The following is a 7,041-nucleotide window of genomic DNA, read 5'->3' on the forward strand; positions in this document are numbered from 1 at the left end:
ATTCTATTTTTAGGTGCCACCTTATGGGATGGCGGTGTACGCTCTGCACATTTATTCGCTTCATCAAAAGGAATTTCGATCATTATCGAGTGAAGTATGGTACTGTTGACCAATGATATTCAGTGTCCTGTGTTCATTTAGACTGTCATTGCTTCTTTAAGACCTGAGAAGGTCTGCACACACATTTGTATGGATCCCACAGTTAGCAGGAAACTGAAGTGTGAAGGTCTGCAATCTTTCAGATGTTAAATGTGACTCTGTGATTACATATTTTCCACATATTAACTGTATAATACTTGTGGCAGAAGTATTGATTTCGAGACTGTTTACTAATGAGATCAATTCAGCTCATTGTTTATGATCTTGTTACATGTCATTTGCAAAGTAAACCAGATTGAGTTTAGACTTTGGCAAATAAATGTTTAATTAAAATGGTAATGTGTGTATTGTTTCATTGTGTCATTAGGTACATTGACCTGAATTAAAATACCGCTTGAGTAAAGGGTAAATATAGTTTAAAAAATTAAGTGTAACATATGTATTCTGTGATGGAGAAGTATGAATAAAATTCATTTAAAATATTTAGTGAATGTAGCACATTTGTTTATTAAATCAAAGTCATATTTAGTTTCTTCTACCTTGTATTTCAATTATATCTACTCAATTATTTTACTCATTTTCATTTGGGGTAACCATTGCATTAACTTCTGATCTTCATTACATTTACTCAATTTTGTACATTATTGTACTAAATAAAGTTATTCAGGTCTATTTAATCTTTTACTGACTCAGTTCATAAAGTATATTATATAAAATCATCTCCTTTCCATTGCTGTTCCTAAAAGCAGCTTTTTTTTCTGTTGAGTGAGGCTTTGATGTCTTTAGTCACCCAAGGTTTGTTATTTGGGAAACACTTCACTGTCTCAGTGGGGATTACACTGTCCATGCAGAAATTAACATAGTCTGTGAATTTGGAATGTGTGTTTGGAAGGATGAATGTGCCGTTTACTAAGGTGGTTCCAGAATTAACCGAGTGGTAACAGACATATTTCAGCTCCGAGTAAGTTTACAGATTATTATGTACTATTGTTATGTACATCCTTATAGTTTATCAGAGTTGGTACTACAAAATAATGCTATCTGAAGCTAATCATGATTAGCATAATCACATGCTAATGCTACTGATATTTACTGTAAAGGTGATAGCAGTGTATGTAGTTACCCATGGTTAATGTGGTGTATATGTAAAATACTCTGTTTTGATAAAATGAGTTTAAGTGATTTTTAATGTACAGTACAGGCCAAAAGTTTGGACACACCTTCTCTCATTCAATCTCAATGAAGGCATCAAAACTATGAATGAACACATGTTGATTTATGTACTTAACAAAAAAAGGTGAAATAACTGAAAACATGTTTTATATTCTAGTTTCTTCAAAATAGCCACCCCTTACTCTGATTACTGCTTTGCACACTCTTGGCATTCTCTCGATGAGCTTCAAGAGGTAGTCACCTGGAATGGTTTCCAACAGTCTTAAAGGAGTTCCCAGAGGTGTTTAACACTTGTTGGCCCCTTTGCCTTCACTCTGCGGTCCAGCTCACCCCAAACCATCTCAATTGGGTTCAGGTCCGGTGACTGTGGGGACCTTTTTTTGGACAGGACACGGGACTCGGGGTAGTCAAGGGGATGCGGCGTGTGTTTAATGGTGAACAGCAGCTGGTGCAACAGCGCGAGCGTTGTTCCTCTCACACGCTCCTGCACACCAAATCTGGAACTACTGTCCATCATGTGTCGTCCTTTTTATCTACCCTGGGAATTTACATCGGTCATAATCACCGCCGTTTATATTCCACCACAAGCGGACACGGACACTGCCTTATGCGAGCTGCATGAGGCACTCACACAGCAACAAACACAACACCGGGACGCTGCGCTTATTGTGGCGGGGGACTTTAATAGTGCCAACCTCAAACGTGCAGCACCAAACTTTTATCAGCATATCACCTGCCCCACCAGGGGCGAAAGGACACTGGATCATTGTTACACAACGGTCAAGGACGGCTACAAACCACAATCTCGCCCTCCGTTTGGCAAATCCGACCACGCCGCCATCTTCCTCATGCCAAAATACAAACAAAGGCTGAAACAGGAAGTTCCGGTTCAGAGGGAGGTCGCGCGCTGGACGGACCAATCGGTGGCCGCGTTACAGGACGCACTTGATGACGCAGACTGGGACATGTTCCGAAACAGCTCCGATGATGACGTCAGCATGTTTACGGAAGCGGTTGTGGGATTCATTGGGAAACTAGCGGACGATACCGTGGAGAAAAAGACTATTAAAACATTTCCCAACCAGAAGCCGTGGGTGGATAAAACCATCCGCGACGCACTGAGATCTCACACCGCTGCCTACAACACAGGACTCGCGTCGGGAGACATGGAACCATATAAGGCTGCGTCATACAGCGTCCGGAAGGCGGTGAAAGAGGCGAAGCAGCGCTACGGGAGTAAACTCCAACAGAGTGACTCTAGGAGCCTGTGGCAGGGATTAAGGACAATAACGGACTATAAAGCACCAACAACCGGTATGACGAACGCAGACGTGACTCTGGCAGATAAGCTGAACACTTTCTATGCTCGCTTCGAGGCTGCAGCTAAAGACGCTAGTGATGCTAATGCTAGCGGCGCTAACGGCTGCAGACAGGAAGTCACTGCCAGTACCGGAAGCGCGTTCATCAACACAGAGCATGACGTGAGGAGAGCCTTCAAGAGAGTGAACACCAGGAAAGCAGCAGGACCAGACGGCATCTCGGGCCGTATTCTCAGAGCCTGCGCAGACTAGCTAGCACCTGTGTTCACTGAGATATTCAACATCTCTTTATCTCAGTCGGTGATCCCCACATGCTTCAAAGAGTCCATCATTGTTCCTGTCCCAAAGAAACCTTATCCTGCTTCCCTCAATGACTATCGTCCTGTAGCCCTCACCTCAGTAGTGATGAAGTGCTTTGAACGCCTGGTCAGAGACTTCATCATTTCTTCACTACCCGACACACTGGACCCACTACAGTTCGCATACCGTCCAAATCGTTCCACAGACGATGCCATCTCTCATCTACTCCACACATCTCTCACTCACCTGGACACTCGGAGGGGGAATTATGTTAAAATGCTCTTCATCGACTACAGCTCTGCATTCAATACCATAATTCCCTACACACTCACCACCAAGCTGGAGCACCTGGGACTCAGCTCATCTATGTGTCAGTGGATCTCCAACTTCCTAACTGGCAGACCACAGGCAGTAAGGATGGGCGGACATGTCTCAGCCTCCATCACTCTCAGCACTGGAGCCCCCCAGGGGTGTGTTCTGAGCCCCCTGCTGTACTCTTTGTACACATATGACTGTGTGGCCACTACCAGCTCCACCACCATCATTAAGTTTGCTGACGACACCGTCGTGGTGGGCCTGATCTCTGATAACAACGAGACGGCCTACCTGAAGGAGATTAGGAATCTGGAGAACTGGTGCCAGAGGAACAACCTCCTTCTAAACGTCAGTAAGACAAAGGAGCTAATAGTGGACTTCAGCATTAAGCAGGAGAGGAACTACCAGACCCCCGTCATCAACGAGAGCCCAGTGGAGAGAGTGGACAGTTTCAAATACCTCGGTGTTCACATCACGCAGGACCTGTCATGGTCCTGTCACATCAACACCGTGGTGAAAAAGGCCCGGCAGCGTCACTACCACCTCAGACGCTTGAGAGACTTCAGACTGCCCTCCAAGGTGCTCAGGAACTTTTACTCCTGCACCATAGAAAGCATACTGACGGGAAACATCTCAACCTGGTTCGGGAACAGCACCATGCAGGATAGACGAGCTCTACAGAGGGTGGTGCGATCAGCTGAGCGCATCATCCGCACCGAGCTCCCTGACCTGCACTCAATCTACAGCAGACGGTGCTGGACCAAGGCCAGGAAGATTGTGAAGGACCTCAGCCATCCCAACAATGGACTGTTCACTCTGTTGAGGTCAGGAAAGCGATTCCGCTCCCTGAAGGCCAACACAAAGAGACTGAGGAGGAGCTTCTTCCCACAGGCGATAAGGTCTCTGAATCACACCACCACACAGTACTGACACACATATGGTCTTTACACACATACACTGGACATTCTGGACATTCGTTTACACTAGTGGCCACTGCACAACTACACCTTCACAAGTCACAAGTCACTTTACATAAATCACTTTTTAAGCATTTTTTGCACGGCACTAGTCACTTTAAATATGTGAATTGCACAAACAGTGGATTTCATTACATTACCATTACAACTACCATTCCATACAAAAATTACATAAATATACCTGCCCGTTCAGCTGCTCTTATTGTTTTATATTTCATTATACATTCTTTAAATATTTTCTATATTGTGTATTTTTGCTGTACAGTTATTTATTATTTTTTTTTTTTTAACTTTATTTTTTATATTTTATTTTATTATTTTCTAGTTTTATGTACCCTATATTTTAATTCTCATATTAGTCTTTATTTTAGGTCATGAGCAGTTGCCTAAGCATTTCACTGCATATCGTACTGTGTATGACTGTGTATGTGACAAATAAAATTTGAATTTGAATTTGAATTTTGTGAAGTACATAACTCCACATGTGTTCATTCATGTATAGAGATGGAAAGGATGTGCAGCAGGTTAGAGTGATTAAAGATGGATGGAAACGTACTGACAGGAGCCAGGAGTGTGATAGGAAGATGGAGGAAGTACTTAGTAAGAAAAATCTATATTACTGTTATTGTGTCACAGGTGTAGTTTTAAGAGTTGTTTAGGCAGGAATGCGTGTGTATACAGCTCAAAACCTCCATCAGTTGTTAAAGATAGCGGCTATTTAGAAAAAATGCCCCGCGATTTCGAAACTTCAGGAAATCTCCCGGCGCTCTGCGCATAACACCGGACCAACTCATGTCGGAAAGAATTTATAAACGGTTTCTAAACGTGGGCTATTGTTTTTTTTTTTACTTATAGTATTTGTTGATTTAATTTAAATGAGGTTTGGGCTCAGGACTTCAGAATCGTGATTCTCCTCTTTAATTTACTCCATAGTTTTAATCAGCGCTCAGCCGCATGCATTATGTTTTCCAGAGCGCACCGGCAGAAGTAGACTAATGATTATGAACGCGTCGGGAAAACAGCAAGCAGACTGACTCTGACCATTTAAAAAAAACGTTTGCGTTCATTTTCTGACGCGCTCAAGTTCACCAAAAACAATACAGAGCAGCACAGCTTACAACACTTACAAAATCACAACACTTACAAAATCACAACGTTTTTTCGTTATTGTGAGTGCGCTTAAATAAAAGTTGAGTCTTATAAAGGCATGTAGTCTTATATAGTTTTATTATATAGTTTTTGCACATTAATCTGACAGCAGTTTTTTCAGCCTGTCACGGCCTGCGCCCAAATCAATATCGCTCCTCGCTCACTAGTTAGGCGGCCTCTCCTTCAGACATGCGAAGCAGCGGGACCGCAGAATTACACATGACTGGTGAGCTATCGTTACTATGGTTGCCCGGGCTTGCACCCCGCGCTATAAAATACTCGGGGTTTGTTGGGCTACAGTGGATTTTACTACGCGCTGTGTATGCAGCGCGCGTGCAACAACGCGGAAGTGCGGCATGCAAGCAGGGCAAATGGAACGCGCCCGGGGACTTCAAAGGAGCGAGAGGTGGGAGGGGGGCGGTACCATCCGCGGAGAGCAGAGTCAGCGCGAGCAGACGGATGGCCATTGCACTCACACCGCGTAGTAAAATCCACTGTAACCCAACAAACCCCAATCATCACCAGCCGTGCCTTATTCCGTCATGTCATGTGGGCATTATAAGCTTTGTATTGAAAACTTCTAACTAAAAAGTGGCAGCTGGCACGCCTAAAAATAGACGCAGGTTATTTTTTTAATAGTCTAAATAAAAACCCTCCGATTTAATTTCCTATAGTCTAACCAGCGCTCAACCGCACGCATAGTTTTCCCGAGCGCGAGGAATTTTTTTGTGCTAAATAATGTTTATGCAGTATAAGAATTCCTATTAATCCTGGGTTGTTCTTTTAGTGTCACTATAGTGCTTTACAATGCCAGACAACATTCAAATACAAATGATTCACCCTCCCCAGGTGTGAATCGGCTGTTCTCACCTATACATTCAGAGAAACTGTAATGGACCTCTCCACACTTTAAAAACCACTTGAATCTGAGGCTCTTCTGGAGACTTTCAGTGATTTCAATTTGTGTAATTTTAATCTCCTGGATTCTAGATTCTAAAGTTGACATTGTTACCTTTTTTAATCATTGGAATGGAAGAACTTGTTATTTTCCTTATGATAGCATAAATTGCATTGTTTTTAATCAGTCTATACACAATAATATTCTTTGGTATTTATTTATTTATTTTTTAAACGGGTATGGGGGCTATCTTGGTTCATTAATCTCCGTGCCTGGTTTAGTATTCAGTGCGCATCTGTTATATTACAACTATCATAACACTCAAATACCTTTTATTGGGGGTTAAGTGACTGATGTGCCTAACATTTTTCAGCTGAGCCTTTGTTTCACTGAAAACGACCGCGACACCTCCTCTCTCTCACACACACACACACACAGCCGACCAAATCATTAGCACGTCCCTCCCCCAAACAGCACAGACATTTACTTACACCTGAACTGAGTTGTTTGAGTAACATGGGTCGAACCCGTTACAAATCATAACAGTCTACTGCATTTCATTCTTATAATAACGCAAAAACACAAGCGGGGCTGAAAGACCGACATCAGCTGACGCAGTAGAACGTCCTAACACTGTTTTAATTTTATGGTAATTTATTTCAGTTAATAAATCTACTATAAATTTAAAGAACACAAGAAATAAGATGACACAAATCCATACACGCTTTTTTTCTAATTACAAGTGATAAAATCAAAAGGCTCTCTGTGTTAACATTTATTGTGCTTAAATTTGATCCTAATAAGATTTGAT

The sequence above is a fragment of the Clarias gariepinus genome, unplaced genomic scaffold (assembly GCF_024256425.1).
Source record: "Clarias gariepinus isolate MV-2021 ecotype Netherlands unplaced genomic scaffold, CGAR_prim_01v2 scaffold_40, whole genome shotgun sequence".
Classification (NCBI taxonomy): domain Eukaryota; kingdom Metazoa; phylum Chordata; class Actinopteri; order Siluriformes; family Clariidae; genus Clarias; species Clarias gariepinus.